This window comes from Puma concolor, chromosome D1 (genome assembly GCF_028749965.1).
Source record: "Puma concolor isolate L17-30 chromosome D1, mPumCon1.1.hap2, whole genome shotgun sequence".
In the NCBI taxonomy this organism is placed as follows: domain Eukaryota; kingdom Metazoa; phylum Chordata; class Mammalia; order Carnivora; family Felidae; genus Puma; species Puma concolor.
In genome coordinates, this window is record NC_141676.1 from 81606414 (window position 1) to 81626628 (window position 20215).

At 34.5% G+C, this 20215-nt stretch overlaps 1 protein-coding gene across 3 annotated transcripts in view; it reads left to right on the plus strand.

Annotated features, from left to right (window-relative positions):
- Window positions 1–20215, plus strand: part of CNTN5 (contactin 5) — a 1391028-nt gene that overhangs the window by 145956 nt on the left and 1224857 nt on the right. The gene's annotated exons all lie outside the window — the stretch shown is intronic.

The following is a 20215-nucleotide window of genomic DNA, read 5'->3' on the forward strand; positions in this document are numbered from 1 at the left end:
GTTGGTCAGACTGTCTGGATTACAAATACTGTTTACATTTTGAGCATTCTTCACCAACATCTAGATTACACTCAGGACGGTCTGAAGTCCATCTTTCTTCATATTAGTACTAATCTAGCGTCCAGAACCAGGCTCTACTAATTGAAAGAGCAGTTCATAGTGAAAGCATTGTATAATAGCTAAGTCACCATACAAACATAAGGTACTATTATGCAAAAATTTGTTGTTCAAATATTTTACATTCCAGTTGTCAAAATATTAATATTAATTTTATTTTTTACATATTAAAAATATATATTTAATTAATTAAATTGTTTATCCAGGCATTAACAGCATTTTCCCCTGATATAGTAATTGTATGTATACCATTATATCATGTCTGGAACCTATAAAAAATTAAAATTGCTGCCTTTAAGTGTATATATTGATGTTCACTCTAATGTATTTAAAAACTTAAGGTTTAATTCATTATGAATGTTTGTAGCCTTGTAACAACTGTCCTTGAAGGGAGCCCAATATTTGTACAATATATACACTTTGGTAGTAAGAACTCCTTCTTAGAGCTGTATGAAACTACAGAGGTGGGAGGCATGGGGAGAGTCAGATGTTTATAGTTCAAACCATAATAGGAAAAATCTGGAGTAGCTCTAGTAAGCTTTGGAATTCATTAGAGGGGAAGGAGACAGGAAGTTGTTTTGCAAGTGCTGAAGAGGTAGTTGTATCTGATTAAGAATGGAATCATATTTAGGGAAATATACTGGAGAAGAGGTAGGAAATAGTGCAACCAGACCTTAGGTAAAGAGTCTAGATAATGCAGCAGGTGTTCAGGCTCTGATTCATTAGGAAAATTGAATAAAGTATGCCTTTCTCCTTTCTGCCAGAGAACGTGGCAACTCAAAAGACCTCTCCACAATTTTGACAATTTACTGTTGTATAAAATGCAAAAATTACAAAGGGGTCAGATGTAGTTTGGCATACATTAATTAAGGACTCCTTCTCAATAATCCCACATCTTTCAGGGTAACAGAGTGGAATCTGGCAGAACTGGTGCTACTAGATGATTACAAAATCATGAACATGATAGATGAACATGGCAGACTGCATACATATGCTATTGGTAGAAATTATATGAAGTCTTCAAAGCTTTAGCTAGTTTTGATTCCATAATAGTATACCACTACTCATACACTGTTGTCTTAAGTCCATCACTCCAGCAATTGCTTCCTCTCTGCAGAACAATGGTTACCTCACTATTGGATGGTTTCCTTGACCTTGCAAGGTTTCCAATGATTTAAGTTCGCTAAACCCAACTGTCAGTTATAGCCCTCATGTTCTTTATTTAAAAGCTGCCTTTGATACAAGTTTTCACTCCTTTACATTTTAAAATTATTTCCAGGAAATCACTTTTTCATGCTTTTTATCTGCAACACTTACCATTCTTTATCTTTTTCTGTTAATGCTTTCTCCTCTTTCCCAGACCTCTTAACACTGGAGTTCTACAATCCTCAGTCCTTAGACTACTTCTCCTCTCTATGCATCTCACTGCCATGGCTTTTAATACCATCATGGATAACTCCTACATTTATATTCTAGACCTCTCCCTAAATTCTATATTTGTATATTTAATTTTCTATGTATATTTCATATATCTGTATGCTTTATATTGAATATTCAGTTTACCTCACCACTTAGATATAATAAACATCTCAAAATCGCAAAATTAACATATATAAAATCAATCTTATGATTTTTCTGCTATGGTTGTATGTCCTACTTGTCTTGCACATCTGTAATAATTCCATTTTCATTCATGATTTTATCTAGTTGGGTCATCTCCGTTTTCTTTTTGAGAAACCTGGCTAGTGGTTTATCAAGTTTGTTTATTTTTTCAAAAAACCAACTCTTGGTTTCATTGATCTGCTCTACAGATTTTTTAGATTCTATATTGTTTATTTCTGCTCTGATCTTTATTATTTCTCTTCTTCTGCTGGGTTTAGGCTGCCTTTGCTGTTCTGCTTCTATTTCCTTTAGGTGTGCTGTTAGATTTTGTATTGGGGATTTTTCTTGTTTCTTGAGATAGGCCTGGATTGCAATGTATTTTCCTCTCAGGACTTCCTTCGCTGCATCCCAAAGCGTTTGGATTGTTGTATTTTCATTTTCGTTTGTTTCCATATATTTTTTAATTTCTTCTCTAATTGCCTGGTTGACCCACTCATTCTTTAGTAGGATGTTCTTTAACCTCCATGCTTTTGGAGGTTTTCCAGGCTTTTTCCTGTGGTTGATTTCAAGCTTCATAGCATTGTGGTCTGAAAGTATGCATGGTATGATCTCAATTCTTGTAAACTTATAAAGGGCTGTTTTGTGACCCAGTATGTGATGTATCCTGGAGAATGTTCCATGTGCACTCGAGAAGAAAGTATATTCTGTTGCTTTGGGATGCAGAGTTCTAAATATATCTGTCAAGTCCATCTGATCCAATGTATCATTCAGGGCTCTTGTTTCTTTATTGACCGTGTGTCTAGATGATCTATCCATTTCTGTAAGTGGAGTGTTAAAGTCCCCTGCAATTACCACATTCTTATCAATAAGGTTGCTTATGTTTGTAATTGTTTTATATATTTGGGGGCTCCTCTTTCGGCGCATAGACATTTGTAATTGTTAGCTCTTCCTGATGGATAGACCCTGTGATTATTATATAATGCCTTTCTTCATCTCTTGTTATAGCCTTTAATTTAAAGTCTAGTTTGTCTGATAGAAGTATGGCTACTCCAGCTTTCTTTTGACTTCCAGTGGCATGATAAATAGTTCTCCATCCCCTCACTCTCAATCTGAAGGTGTCCTCAGGTCTAAAATGAGTCTCGTGTAGACAGCAAATAGATGAGTCTTGTTGTTTTATCCATTCTGATACCCTATGTCTTTTGGTTGGCGCATTTAGTCCATTTACATTCAGTGTTATTATAGAAAGATATGGGTTTAGAGTCATTGTGATGTCCGTAGGTTTCATGCTTGTAGCTATGTCTCTGGTACTTTGTGTCACAGGATCCCCCTTAGGATCTCTTGTAGGGCTGGTTTAGTGGTGACGAATACCTTCAGTTTTTGTTTGTTTGAGAAGACCTTTATCTCTCCTTCTATTCTAAATGACAGACTTGCTGGATAAAGGATTCTTGGCTGCATATTTTTCTGTTCATGACATTGAAGATCTCCTGCCATTCCTTTCTGGCCTGCCAAGTTTCAGTAGAGAGATCTGTCATGAGTCTTATAGGTCTCCCTTTATATGTTAGAGCACGTTTATCCCTAGCTGCTTTCAGAATTTTCTCTTTATCTTTTGTATTTTGCCAGTTTCACTATGTCGTGCAGAAGTTCGATTCAAGTTACGTCTGAAGGGAGTTCTCTGTGCCTCTTGGATTTCAATGCCTTTTTCCTTCCCCAGATCCGGGAAGTTCTCAGCTATGGTTTCTTCAAGTACACCTTCAGCACCTTTCCCTCTCTCTTCCTCCTCTGGAATACCAATTCGTATATTATTTCTCTTTAGTGCATCACTTAGTTCTCTAATTTTCCCCTCATACTCCTGGATTTTTTTATCTCTCTTTTTCTCAGCTTCTTTTTTTTCCATAATTTTATCTTCTAGTTCACCTATTCTCTCCTCTGCCTCTTCAATCCGAGCCGTGGTTGTCTCCATTTTATTTTGCAACTCATTGATAGCATTTTTTACCCCTCCTGGCTGTTCCTTAGTCCCTTGATCTCTGTAGCAAGAAATTCTCTGCTGTCCTTTATACTGTTTTCAAGCCCAGCTATTAATTTTATGACTATTATTCTAAATTCACTTTCTGTTATATTGTTTAAATCATTTTTGATCAGTTCATTAGCTGTTGTTATTTCCTGGACTTTTTTCTGAGGCGAATTCTTCCATTTCGTCATTTTGGATAGTCCCTGGAGTGGTGTGGGACTGCGGGTCACTTCCCCTGTGCTGTCTTGAATGACTTGCGTTGGTGGGCGGGGCCGCAGTCATACCTGATGTCTGCCCCCAGCCCACTGCTAGGGCCACAGTCAGACTGGTATGTACCTTCTCTTCCCCTCTCCTAGGGGCCGGGTTCACTGTGGGGTGGCGTGGCCTGTCTGGGCTACTTGCACACTGCCAGGCTTGTGGTGCTGGGGATCTGGCGTATTAGCTGGGGTGGATCTGCAAGGTGCAAGGGGGCGGGAGGGGTAGGCTCAGCTAGCCATTCTTTGATGATCTGCTTCAGGAGGGGCCCTGTGGCACCTGGAGGGAGTCAAACCCACCGCCTGCAGAGGGATGAATCCACAGAAGCACAGCGTTAGGTGTTTGCGTGGTGCAAGCAAGTTCCCTGGCAGGTACTGGTTCCCTTTGGGATTTTGGCTGGAGGATGGGCGAGGGAGATGGCGCTGGTGAGCACCTTTGTTCCCCACCAAGATGAGCTCTGTCATCTGGGGCTCAACAACTCTCCCTCCCATTGTCCTCCAGCTTTCCTGCTCTCCAGGCAGAGCTGTTAACTTATAACCTCCCAGATGTTAAGTCCTGCTTGCTGTCAGAACACACTCTGTCTGGCCCCTCCACTTTTGCAAGCCAGACTCGGGGCCTCTGCTTGGCCAGTGGGCTGCCCCTCCGCCCTGGCTCCCTCCCACCAGTCCATGTAGCGCGCACTGCCTCTCCGCCCTTCCTACCCTCTTCCGTGGGCCTCTCATCTGCGCTTGGCTCCGGAGACTCCGTTCTGCTAGTCATCTGGCGGTTTTCTGGGTTATTTAGGCAGGTGTAGGTGTAATCTAAGTGATCAGCAGGACGCGGTGAGCCCAGCCTCCTCCTATCCCGCCATCTTCCCTCCTTGCAATTCTTGTCTTGCACATCTGTAAATGCCAGCTCTATGCTTTCTGTCATGAGTTATGCAAAGCCAAAAACCTTGAAGTATTGACTTCTCTTTTTCTTATAACCCATTTAAATCAGTGAGCAAATTTTCATGACACTACACTGAAAATATATCAGAATCTGGTCAGTTCCTAATACCTCCACTACTATAGCTTTTGGCTAGGTGCCATCATTTCTCTGATTTTTTTTCAATAAACCTCTAATTTGGTCCCTGAGCTTCTACCATTGGCTTACTTGCATCACCCAGGAATTTTCATCATATTTTATCATTCATCTGCTTAAACTCATCAATGGCTTCCAGTCTTTCTCAGAGTGAAAGTTCTCATAATAGTTTACAGAGCTTCACATGATCTTGGTTCTTTTTCCACTCTGACCACATCTTCTCTTTCATGATCTAGCTGTTTCTCATCAATTATGACCTTCATGCTATAATCAGTACAGGAATAGGCCAAGGACCACGACCGATTGCAATCTCAGGTAATTTGCAACTGTCTGGAAATTCTTACCGTGAATTGCTTCGTGGCTCTCTTCTTTACCTATTTCCAAGCTGTTTGCTGTACCACATTATCAGTGAGAGTTGAAGACCTTACTTAAAGCAGCATCTTTACCTTCCAATACTCCCTGTCCTTTCCCTGTCTAATTTCCCCTAACATTTATTACCTTTTGACTTTCTAAGCATGCTACTTATCTGTGTTTATTTTATTTCTCTCCTCATTATGTAGGTTCTATATATTGTCAGCAGATAGAAGAGTGCCTGGCATATAGTAGAAATCCAATAAATATTTAGAGAATGAGTGAATAAATGAACAATTAAACCAATTAATTAAAAAAAAAATAGTAGCATTCTTCCACATCTAATGTAGAAAAACTAGAAAAGCCAAAGAGTAGATTCTGATTGTTTTCATGGAAATCACCTCTGTGCACTTGTCTTCAAGCTGGGTCTTTTTTTCACATGGAAAAGCTAAATGTTAATTATGTATAATAGTTTGTCAAAAGATTTTCAATACAGTGTGGGATATCAGCCCAGTGAATCAGACTGAGGAGGTGGGCTTGTAAGTGGGTAGCTACATGTCCAGAACAGGCAGTCTTTATATATATATATATATATATATATATATATATATACACACACAGACACATATATATAAAGAACTTTATATATATATAAAGTACTTTATATGTGTGTGTATATATATATATATATATATATATATATATATATATATATAAAGAACTTTATATATGTATATATATATAACTTTCCTAAGTGGCTAGGTTATTAGGCTGGAGCCAAAAGGTCTGAGGTCTATTTTTCATGAAAATACCACAACAAAGTATAGAATGCTACACAAGTAAAGAAGCTGAATTCAGCAACATAATGCAATACGTGTAATATACATAGAACAAAAGGATAAAGACAATAAAATAAAATAAAATAAAATAAAATAAAATAAAATAAAATAAAATAAAATAAAATAAAATTCTACGAATCATTCAGAGACTTAGATCAAAATCAAAATCCACAGCAGCAGGTAATAGTCAACCTTTTAGAGAGATTTATGGGAATAATGCAAGCTATTAAATTGGAATGACTGATCAGGGGAAAAATCAGAGAGAATCTTTAAGCCCCTTTGGTATCATGATGTATTAAACACTATTTATCATGTTGCTATATATGAAGTGAACAGGAGACAAGGAAAATAGCAGAAGAAAGAGACAAACTTTATAACTGAGGTACTGAATAGACTCAGCCAGCAAATTAAAAAATCTAGCAACTCTAGAGACAGGAGAGATGAGTGGCATTAACCAAAATTGCACTTTATATCTAAAATTTATTGGAATCATACATTTTGTGAAAAACTATAGATTCATTTTTAAGTACATCTGAGTTCCTCTCAATAATATTTTTGTAATTATCTGATAATTTAAAATATATTCAAAATAAATATTATGTGGCATCGATCAAATTTTACCTTCTTGTGGATAATTTTATTCATCTAAAAGTGAACAGCCATTCATATTCAATCCTTTATTATAATATTATGTGATATTTAATGTAAATAAAAAATCCTAGGCTTCTGAAATATGTCCTTTGGATTAGAAAATAATACATTCAGAAAATATTCGTTTAATATTTTCTGTCAAAAATATGTGACACTAAATGCACAAAATGAAGTAAGATATGACATTAGCTATTTGGACACACAAATATACACATATATTATACATATGAAATTATTACTTTATTATAAAACATGTACAAATGTGCCTACCTTCATATAACAAACATTAATTACACTTGTAATGAAATTGAAGTGTATCTAACTTTATCTAATTTTCACAATTATTTCTAGAAAGATGATATAAACTTTACAATTACTTTTATATCACCCATACATCGGTATTGAATATAATTCATATACCTAAAAGAATGTGTGAATAAAACACAAATAGACTTTAGTTTACTTCTTAAATTCATTTAGACATTCACATCACAATAATTCCCATATTTACCTCAGGTTGGGACCTGCTCACATTGGGTTTTATCCTCATGCTGCAAATGCTGTTTGAGACACAAATGCAATAGATTTTTTTTTTTTTTTTTTAGTCACATAGCCAAATAAGATTTAGTGTTGCTGGTGGTTTGTGGCATGTATACAGATGTGCATGTGTTCTTTAGTGTTGGAGTGTAAGTTTAGGCAGCACTCAAAGCCTTAAATAATTGGAAACTTAACCGCTATTCTTATTTGGTTATAATTATTATATTGTTTAGCTAATATATTCAAAATATTATAATCTCCTTGTAATATCTCCTTGAACTTTATCTTTTATTAAAAGTGCCTTACTTTTTCAAAGAAGTTTTTAATTTTAATCCCACTATTAACATGCAGTGTTATAATAATTTCAGGTGTACAAGATAGTGATTCAACAATTCTATACATTACTCAGTGCTTGTCATAAGCACTCTTAAGTGTACTCTTTAATCCCCTTCACCTATTTAACCCATTTGCCTACCCACCTACTCTCACCAGTTTGTTCTCTATAGTTAAGAGTCTGTTTCTTGGTTTCTCTTGCTCTCTCTCTCTCTTTTTTTACCCTTTCTTGATGTTTCTTGGATGCCACATAGGTGTCAAATCATATGGTATTTGCCAAAAGTGCCCCTAGTTTTAAGTCATAATAAATGTTTTTGATTAGTAAGTACATAATTTTGAAGAGTGGGCACATTGCTTTTTTCCACATTAATTTTTCAATATGTTAATACTATTATTTTGAAAATGAGCATTTGAAATGGCAAATTATATGTAGAGTGTCAAATTCATGTAAATGCCACGTTCATTATTTTGTCACAAAGCTACTTGATAATGAAGAGGAATGGAACACTATTGAATTCTGTAACTCACAGTTATACACTGCAAGAACTCTTTGTTCATTAAAATAATAGTTTCCAGTAAAGGATCTTTTGGGAATTATATGGCAAAGTGACCTCACACACAATAATTTTTTCCAATATTAATTCACTAATAAATGTTGTAAAAAATACAGCTACTCGAATCAAGTAACACATTACAGGAGTATAGCAATGCTGTGGCTTGTTGAGTCAAGGGAATGTTTTCCATGTTTTTCTATTGTATAGTGCCTAGGTCCCCTTCATGCCCTGGATGTCATACAAGAGTTTGGGGTTCTAAAACAAGGAAAATTACAAATCAAAGACATAACATTTGTCCTTTCATAGGTTTTGATTTTTAAACTAGATAAGATTCCTCTATTTCGTCATCAATGCATGTATTTCTCCAATAAATGTGTCACAGTTTGCCTTAGTAATAGTAACCTATTATAATAAAGTGATGACATATGTTCAAAAGTGTAATCTGTATAACTGAGTTTTACTGTGAATTAAAAATTAACGTTAGTATTTAAAGTACTATATATGCAGTGAAAAAAAAGAGTAGTAAATTCAACAAACCTATAGTAGTTTACCACTAGATAGTGATATGGGGTCTTTATTATTTATATATGCATGAAACTGTCTATAACAGGCCCATCATATTGAAGACACTCAAATGTTTTGTTGAATTAATGACAGCTTAAACTCCTATTCAACCATTATCCTCATGCATTTGGGGTAATTATATTGTTTGGTTACTATATTCAAAACACTATAGTCTCTCTATAATATTTATCTGAACCTAATCTTTTATTAAAGATGTTCTTACACACCTAGAAGCAATTTTGCATCAACTTCTTTCACTTTCCTGGTTTACAGCAGTGATAAAATTCCCTCTAATATCTTCTATGAAAGAGGAATTTGAAAAGAATATGTGAAATTTAATTCAGAAATAGCAAGGACTCCAAATAATTCTATGAAAAACTATTTCAGAAACCAGATAGAAGCTGTTCCTCTAAGTAATATTCCCCTGAAGAGGTCCCACCAATATCATAATACCTTTTTGGCACTTAGGCCAGTAATTTGTTTTTCAAACTCCTGGTATATTTGTCACCATTTATCATCCATTCCTGTCTTCTTCTTTTGTTTTAAGTTTATGAATTTATTTTTATAAAGACAGAGTGGGGGAGTGGCAGAGAGAGAGGCAGAGAAAGAATCCCAACTACGAAATGTGAGGTCATGACCTGAGCTGAAACCAAGGGTCAGATACTTAACCGACTTAGCCACCCAGGTCCCCATCCATTCCTGTCTTCTTAAAAATTTCTTCTGTCTTCATTTTCATTGTATTAATCTTCCCAGTTCTCCTTTTATTTCTGAATGTTTGTTTCTATCTTCTTTGCTAACTTTTCTTATCTTATTTGCTTCACAATATTGTTGTGCTCCAAAGTTTCATTCTCAATTCTCTTCCTTTCTGGTGATATACTATTGATGTAGGTGATCCCATTTACAGTTTTGGTTTCAGCTACCATTGATACATGGATAGTTCTGAATATGATTATCCCAACTCAATTACACAAATTCTAAACCTATATAGCTGATTTTGCACTGGATTTGTTGGTTTTACATGAAATTCCTTGTATAACAGTGAACTCAACATCTTCACCTTAAATTGTATTTCTCTTTCTTTTAACAGCTTAACCACTCACTGTGTTGCCCATGTAAGTCCAAAAATGTTATCCTCTTCCTTAGTCACATGTCTAATAGATGAAAACTTATTAATTTTACTTCTTTAATATCTCCTGAATCTGTCCACGGATCATTATACTCATTCTCATTGCCTCCATTCAGGTCTTCATTATGACTGGCTTGACTTATAGAAATACCCTCTAACTCTTTTCTGAAGATCCATCGCTTAACCTTCTAATTTGTTCTCTCTTTTATCACTGCATTGACGTTTCTAAAAGGTAAGACTATTTATTACTTGTTACTCTCAGACTAGAAATCAAGGTAAAGTCCAAGTTACTCATCTTTGACCCAGAACCTTTCCTTACTTGGTTTGTCTATTCCCTATGTGGTATTTTCTCCACATAACCTTTGCACATTATACCATTCTGTGTCTAACTACTGGCAGTGCTTGAATGTGCACGTTTTCTTACAAATCCATGAATTCATACCTGCTTACTTCTGCTTAGAAAAACTTTTGCTCCCACCATTTAACTTGGCAACCTTCTGTTTCTTCTTGAAAATAAACTCACATGTAACCTCTTTAGTAACCTGTTCCCATCCTGCCAGCCTTCCTTATCCAGGCAGCTATCTTTCATACCCATATAGAATATTGTATGTATCTCTTAATATGCCACTTTATATAATAACTTGTCAAAATATATTTGGTTTCTAGGTAATTATCTGGCTCTTAAAAGTATTTAGTAAATGTTATGAAGTCTTAATAAGAATTATTTACACTATGTAATTCCGTGATTATTCAGAAGTACAAAGAAAATGATTTTTTATAGTACACTGCTTTTAAGTGAGCTTGAAGTATATTGTTTTACTTGGAAATATTAACATCAGATATTTTGTTTGTGTAGAAATATGAGGAATAAGGTAGTTGTTTTGACAAAAAAACCCACCAGCTTTGCTGGAGGTTTAAAGAAATATCTAAAAATAGATGTGGCTAGGAGAAATAACATTTAACACTAAATCAAAAATGATGCTATAAAATAAAAAACTAGTTCTTGGTTTTTAAATTGTATTTGACAGCATGTAGTGCTTAAATAAACCAAATTTAGTATAAATCAATCAATCCCAGATGATAAAGAAACTTTCTTAAAGGAAGTTGGGAATAAGTTAGATGTTTCAGCATATACTTAAGAACAGGGGACAGGGAACAGGGGAAAAATGTAAACAGGAAAACCAAGTTGCTCATTTTTCTTTTTGGGGGAATACAACAAAAAGCAATCAAGAAAGAAAACAAAATCAAGTCCAATATTATCACAAAAACCAGAAAAGAGAGGGTCTTTCTTTTAAGGTGGTATAGTTAGCAAGACTTACATGAATAATCTGATTGGGGTGAATAAACATGTTAAGATTCTTGATTCATACACTTAAGTGTTTTTTGAGTATCTATACTGATAAAACCACCTAAAATAAAACATGAGAATTGAGAGTTAAAAAATAATCTTGGTAGGATGTATAGGTGATAGTTAAAAAATTATTACCAAAATGGACTAATCTCTTTTAAAAAAAATGTCTGGTCTTGTGAACTCAGAGGTAATAGAAAATTCTTTTTCAGAAGATGATTGCTGTTAGGCACAAATAATATACAGTGAAATTCTGAAAAGGATCTTTTTCTGTGACCTTAATTAGTATCATTGTGAAACACAGGGAACTTTTTATCACACTTTGTCTATTAAAATACATTATTTTAAGGATATAAATGCTTAAATCTGAACTGAAAAAATTCAGCAGCTAAATAGTAAGAGCTAATGATTCAAATTTCATTCTTATTTGGAACTAAAAGTATATATTTTTCTCTTTGGTGAAGAAACAGAGGAGGTAAAATAAAGAGAAATACTACCATGCTTTACAAATTATTTACAATCATTTATCAAAGCATAGGTTTATCAATATAACAGAAGATAGGTCCTCTGCAAATTCTGAAAAATATCACATATTTAAAAGCAGTAAGAGGGGAAAATTTAGGGATTTTTCTTAGTGGTAATTATACAAAAATAAAATCTAATTAGCAATTTAAATCCCAACAAATATGTCTTATGAAGTAAAATTTACTGTAGATTCTCCTCTTTGATATTATTTCATCACAAATCACAGAAGGAGAAAGTGTTTCATTATTCATACTTCCTAAAAACACAGCAAGGAGAAACTTTCTACTTTAAATCCTCTTTTACATCCTAGCACTCATAGCTTTACATAATCTTTACCAAAGTTTTAAAGTCTTTAGTCAGTCATGCTTTTACTGGGCAAACACATTTTCTTTTCTAGAAATTTGTAGCTGCATTTTCAAAATAGAAATTTAAACAGTTTCCATTGTTTCTTGATGTAAAATTGAACTTTATTCTTATACATTTTGACCCCTTCAATCAATTTTATCAAACAATACTTTTTTTGTTCCAATTCAGTGTTTATCATTCTCATAGTTATTATAGGAGGATATTGAGTGTGAATTTCCTTCCATCCTGGGGTTGAAGACAAAGTGTATTTCAGTACTCACATTCTCTAAAGAGATACATCAACAATGTGGACAGATAGTTTCCTCAGAAAAGCAACTATTTTCTCTATGTTTTCTCAACAAGACCAGAGGGAAGAGCAACAGGGATGCCCAAAGGAATCAGGTGTAAAAACGGAGAAGGGCTAAAAGAAGTTTGACGCCCTGGATAGAGGCACTGGCAGGCAGTTAGTACAAAACAGAGAAATGACAGGCAACCAAGAGAGAAGATTACAATCAAAGACAATGAAGTGAAGTAAAAAACTGTCTCCCTCCCGTGCAGTCCCAAATAACACCTAAGACCAGGGGAATGCACCTTATAAGGGAGGGCAGCCATATCATAGATGCCACAACACTGCCCATCCACCCCAGGCATTAGAGCAGAAGAAGCAATCTCAGAGCGAAACCTGTCCCCAGTTCTCTCAGGTCCCTGGAATCCTAGCTTGGTTGGTTGAGTGTGGGAGTGAGTTGGGAGGAAGTAAAATGCTGAATCAAATATGAGATGTGAATTTTAAAGTAGTCCATGGTGGGGTGACTGGGTGGCTCAGTTGGTTAAGTGACTGACTTTGGCTCAGGTCATGATCTCATGGTTCATGGGTTCCAGCCCCACATCAGGCTCTGTGCTCAGAGCCTGTTGCCTGCTTCAGATTCTGTGTTTCTCTCTTTCAAAAATAAACAAACATTAAAAATTAAAAAAAAAATAAAGTAGTCTGTGGTGAATTTTTAATAACTCAAAGAAAGCCAAATTCTATAGGAATACATGCATATGTGAAAGATTTTATATTATTTCCAATACAATACAAATTTAAGATCACAATGTTTTTGACAAATGTCTTCAATTGTATGTATTCTTATGCTGAATACCTTGTTTTTCTTATTTACTTTTTTGATCTTATATTCTACTGATAATAGCCTCAAACAAACAATACCAACACCAACTGAAGCACTCAAGCACTGAATCTACTGACAGCCCACTAACATTTTTTTGTTGTTGTTGCAGTTTTCTTCGTTCTTAAAATACTGTCCTTTAAAGTTACTTAAGGTATTTCTTATTTGTGTGTGATAGTTTTGTCACTATGCTGATACCTAAATTGTTTATTTTTTTACAGTTTTATGGAATTTTTCACATAATTTCAGGTCTAATTATGTAAAATACTCTTTAATATAAAATATATAAGACTTAGAAACTACATAGAGATGTACTGCATTCAGGAGAATTTCTTCTATCCCTGAACTCTTCTCCTCCATAAGTAATCATCTTTACTAGCTTTTGACTATCCTTTCTAGATCATTTTATCTCAGTATGGAGATTTTTCTCATTCTTTTTATAGGTGAGTAGTACTTTATTATACAGATATATATCACAGTTTATTCATCCAGTTCTCCAAGGATGAAGAGTTGATTTCAGTCATTTATTATTAAAAATAATTATTGAAAATAATGCTAGAATGCATATTGTATATATGCCATTTCATATTTGTGACTTTCATATGGATTCCTAGCAATGAGATTGCTGATTTAAAGGTGACTACATATGTAATTTTGTTAAAGATAACCAAGTTCCTTCCACTTTTCAACCTAACCATCTGTGTGTGAGTGCCTCTTTCATCACATTCTTGCCAACAGAATATGTTGTCAGATCTTTTATGTCTTGTCATTCTGATAAGTGAGAAATGCTATTTCCTATATATAAGTAGAGAATTTGTCTAAGAGTTAGGTTAAGCAATTTTTATGTTTACAGACACTTTTCAATTATTTGAAATGTGATTTTTCATATTTTTCTTATAACCATCATACGAAAATAACACAATTTGTTTAGTATTTACATTAACTATGAGGTAAAAGCCACATTTTTAAGGTATGCTTGCTTTTTCTGTTTTCTTAAAGTTTTCTTTTTAATTCTTTTAATTCAATTTAGTTAAAGGAAAAATCAATTACAAAATTAGAAAAATAATATATAAATAGCATTGCTAGATATGTTAGCATACTTGTTTAATAAAATATATTTAAATGGAATTAAATATTAGTGTTATAAGTTGTAATTACCTCATATTAATTTATAAAAATTACAGGCGTACCTCATTTTATTGTGATTTGCTTTATTATGACTCACAAATATGGCAGGTTTATTTGTTTGTTTTCTTTTGTTTACAGATTGAAGGTTTATGGCAACCCTGTGCCAAGCAAGTCTGTTAGTACCACTTTTCCCAGCAGTATCAGTGTCTCTGTGCCACATTTTGATAATTCTTGCAATATTTCGAACACTTTCGGTATTATAATATTTTTTTTTTCTGATGAACTTTACTCAGTGATCTTTCATGCAACTATTGTAATTGTTTTGTGCTTTCTGAACTAAATCCATATAAGACAACAAACTTAATTGATAAATGTTGTGTGTGTACTGATTGTTCCACCAATCAACCATTCCCCTGTCTCTCTCCTTCTCCTTGGGTCTCCCTATTTCATGAGACACAACAATATTGAAATTAGGGCAATTAATAACTGTATGTGGTGTCTAAGTGTTCAAGTGAAAGGAAGAGTCTCATGTCTCTTACTTTCAAATAATGCTAGAGATGATTAAGTTTAGTGGAGAAGGCATGTCAAAAGCTGAGATAGGCTGAAAGCTAGGTCTCTTACACCAAATAGTCACATTGTGAATGCAAAGGTAAAAGTTCTTGAAGGAAGTTAAAAATGCTACTCCAGTGATGGATAATAAGAAAGCAAAGCAACCTTATTGCTTATATGGAAAAAGTTTTAGGGGTCTGGAGAGAAGATCAAACCAGCCACAACATTCTCTTAAGATGAAGCCTAATCCAGAGTAGGGCCCTAACTCTATTCAATTCTATGAAGGCTGAGAGAGGTGAAGAAGCTGCAAAATAAAAGTTTGAAACTAGCAAAGGTTGTTTCATGAGGTTTAAGGAAAGAAGCCATAACATAAAAGTGCAAGGTGTAGCCACAAGTTATCCAGAAGATCTAGCTAAGGTAATAAGTGAAGGTGGCTACACCAAACAGCAGACTTTTAATGTAGATGAAACAGTTGTTTATTGGAAGAAGATGCCATCTAGGACTTTTATAACTAGGGAGGAGAAAGTCACTACCTGACTTCAAAGTTTCAGAGGACACGATGACTTTCTTGTTAGAGGTTAATGCAGCTGGTTACTTTAAGTTGAAATCTGTACTCATTTACTGTAAAAGTCCTCGGGCTCTTAAGAATTAGGCTAAATCTACTGCTGTGCTCTATAAATAGAACAGCAAAGCCTAGATGACAGCATATCTGTTTACAACATGGTTCACTGAATGTTTTAAGCCCACTTTTGAGACTTACTGCTCAGAAATGGAACAACTGCTTTCAAAATATTACTGCTCATAGACAATGCACATGGTCACCCAAGAACTCGGATGCAGTTGTCCAAGGAGATTAGTGTAGTTTTCATGCCTGCTAGCATAACATCCATTCTGCAACCCATGGATCAAGGAGTCAATTAGACTTTCAAGTTTTGTTATTTAAGAGATACATTTCCTAAGACTGTCGCTGTCATAGATAGTGGGTCATTCTTATGATAGATCTGGGAAATAAATTGAAAACATTCTGGAAAGGATTCACCATTCTAGATGCCATTAAGAACATTTGTAATTCAGAGGTGCCAAGGTGGCTCAGTTGGTTAAGTGTCCAACTTCAGCTCAGGTCATGATCTCACAGTTCATGAGTTTGAGCCCTGGGTCAGGCTCTCTGCTGACAGTTCAGAGCCTGGAGCCTGCCTGGGATTCTATGTCTCTGTCTCTGTTTCTCTCTCTGTCCCTCCTCCACTCGTTCTCTCTCTCTCTCCCTCTCTCTCAAAAATAAATAAACATTATTTTTTTAAAAGAACATTTGTGATTCATGGGAAGAAATCAAAATACCAACATTAACAAGAGTTTGGAAGAAGCTCATTGCAGCCCTCATGGATGACTTTGAGGGGTTCAAGACTTCAAGCAACTGGAGATGTGGTGGAACTAGAAAAAGAACTAGAATTAGAAGTGGAGCCTGAAGATGTGACTAAATTGATGCAATCCCATGAAAAATCTTGAGCAGATGAGAAGTTGCCTCTTATGGATGGGCAAATAAAGTGGTTTTCTGAGATGGAATCTACTCTTGGTGAAGATGCCGTAAGATCATTGAAATCACAGCAAAGAATTTAAAATATTACAAAAACTTAGTTGATAAGGCAGCAACAGGGCTTGAAAGGATTCATTCTAATTTTGAAAGAAGTTCTACTCTGGGAAAAATGCTATCATCACCTGCCACAGAGAAATCATTAGTGAAAGAAAAACTTAACTTTTATGTCAAACTTTACTGCTGTTTTATTTTAATAAATTGCCACAGCCACCCCAGCCTTCAGCAACCACCACCCTGATCAGTTAGCCGCCATCAACATCAAGGCAAGATCCTCTGCCAGCAAAAAGTTTATGACTCTTTGAAAACTCAGATGATGGTTAGCATCTTTTAGCAATCAAGTATTTTTGAAACAAGGTATCTACATTTTTAAAAAATAATTCAATTACACACTTAATAGACTACAGTATAGTATAAAGATAACTTTTATGTGCACTGGGAAACAAAAAAAAATCATTTAACTTGCTTTATTGCTATATTCACTTTATTGCAGTGGTCTGGAATTGAATCTGCAATATATGAGGTATGCCTATACAAAAAGAAATGAGATATCTGTCACTCAGACATGATGCATTGGTATATACATTTTGAGTATCTTATAGTGAACAAGATAAAAATAAAACCAATTTTATGAAGCTTAACTAAAACATGTTTATTTAAATCTACCATATGGAAATATATTTAAAAAGAACATTCCTTAGTTGGGTATAAGTACTAAAGACAGAATGACAGATTTTTACTTACTGTTATATTTGTTTTTCTGAGGACGTTAGTTAAAAGTAATATTAAGTTGCATCTGCTATAAACAGATGCACATGTAGCAACACCCAAATGCTAACTCCAACATAAATGACAATATCCATATGCTCCTGGCATTTATTTCTTTTGGCACTTGTATATTGTACATAATTATAAACTATGTGTAACACTTGAGAAAAATAAGTCGACAATCTGGTCATGAAGACTCAAAGACCTCTTCAATTCAAGTAGAACTTTATTTTAAAAAATGTATTTTATTAGGATATAAGGCTATGCATAGTTTTATTATGAAATTATTACCTTAGAAAATATTTTAAAAGGTTTGTGTAGATAAAGATTTGTGTAGATAAAGATTTTCATCATATTTCTCATCAGTATGGTAGTGACTAATATACAAAGCCCTATCCCCACTACAAACATGAAAATTGGGATAATAAGTGATTTTTTAAATACATAGTGAAGTTGAAAATTAAGAAAGAGAAAGCCCCAGGGACCAAAAGCAAGAAGTGAACAAAAAAGTAAGAACAGACAGCAGAAATTGGAACTCAATGCCTTAGATAAGCATGGGAATTGTGCACTTCATATGCTCTAGGACTCAGGATCTAAAATTGGGTAGGACCCTAATCAAGGATATCGACCTTGTGTGCACAAAAGGAGCTATAACTGGTCTTTTTGATGAATAAAAGAGTTAGGAAGTATTGACCTATCTCTAAATATGGAACTGGAAAAATTCTGCCTCCTTGCTTGAGAATGCAACATGGAACATGCCCTTCACTTGAGCTGTAAATGATAAAAGAGCCATAATTGAAAAATGGAAACCCTGGCTTATATTTTACCCAGGTGTTGGGACTTTTCACACTGCCCTCTTGATACTGAAATTCAGAGATGACTAAAAATGACATAAAATATGATGTAACCTATGAACCCATACACAGGCAAACGTAAATGAAAATTGAAATATAAAGAAAAGCACTTCATGAGAATTTTATTAGAATACATAGCATAAAAACATCTATTGGAAACAATTCTGCAGGAAATTATTCTACAATCAAAATATTACATTTTTAAGAGGTGATGAGAATAGACCATCTTGGGGTGGGGGAGCTTTACAATGAATATATATTAAAGTTAATAGAAAACATGGCTGGGAAAGAACCAATAAAGTAAGAATAAGACAGCTTAGCAAATTTGAAATAATATTAGAAATAAAGTATTTCCTTGTATTAAACACTTACTAGACATATTCTGTTAACAGTTGAAGAAAGGATTCATAAATTAGAAATTTATTTGAGGAAATCACCTAAAGTATAGATAAAAATATCAAGAATATGAAATTAAAGTTGAGAAACAAATGACAATAAAATGAAGATCTCCAGCCAATTTTTTTTTAAGTTTATCATTTTATTTTGAGAGAGACAGTGTGTGAATGTGAGCAGTTGAGGGGCAGAGAGAGAGGGAGAGAGAGAATACCAAGTAGGCTTGGTGTTTGAAGCATGGGCCAAACCCACAAAAAGAACCATGAGATCTTCACCTGAGCCAAAACCAAGAGTCGGACGCTTAACCAACTGAGCCACACAGACATCACCAACCAATTTTTTATGAGAATTCTAGAAGAGGTAAATTCAATGAGATAAAGCTAGATTAATTTTTAGAGCACAGACAGCCATTAAAGTACAAAGATGAAATGTTTTTTAACATTAAAATTATGGGGGGGGGTGCAGATTACCTTCAAAGGGTTTTTTAGTAATGATAGAAATCAGAAAATAATGCAATGATATAATCAAAGAGTTGAATTTTATACCTAGATTTGTTTTCTTAAATTTGGTTCAATATTGTCAAGTAAAACATTTTGAAAAATATAAAATCAACTAACAAATTCACTGTCACCAGTCTAACACTAAAGGATTAGATTTACTAAAGGATGCAGTTTGCTAAGAAAGAACACAAAGACTTAAAAACAATGGGTGAAATTATGGAAAGAGCCTAAATGTCCATCAACTGATGAATGGATAAAGAAGATGTGGTTTATACATACAATGGAATGCTACTTGGCAATGTGAAAGAATAAGATCTTGCCATTTGCAGCGACATGGATGAATTGGAAGGTATTATGCTAAGTGAAATAAGTCAGTCATAGAAAGACAAATATCATATGTTTTCACTCATATGTGGAACTTGAGAAACTTAACAGAAAACCATGGGGGAAGTATAGGGGGAAAATGTTTCAGAGAGGAAGGGAGGAAAACCATAAGAGACTCTTAAATATAGAGAACAAACTGAGTGTTAATGGAGGAGCGGGGGAGAGGGGAAAATGAGTGATGGGCATTGAGGAGGGCACTTATTGGGATGACCACTGGGTGTTGTATGTAAGCGATGAATCATGGGAATCTACCTTCAAAACCAAGAGCACACTGTATACATGGTATGTTAGCCAATTTGACAATAAATTATATTAAAAAAACAAACAATGGGTGAAAAATGGTAAATAAAGAAATTCATAAGGTATATTACAATGTATGTAGAAACTAACACACACACACACACACACACACACACACACACACACACACACACACCAAAAAAAAAAAATCTGATAAATTTAAAATTAGATAGAACTAAATTATTAGACAGCAAAACATGGAAGGTTGTAATAAGATTGTTATAAGTTATACAGGTATTTTGTACTTTTTTCCCACAATAAAAACAGAATCATATTCCTTGGAGCACCTGGATGGCTCAGTCAGTTAATCACCCAACTTTCACTCAGGCATATGATCTCACAGTTTGTGAGTTCCAGTCCGAGACTGGATA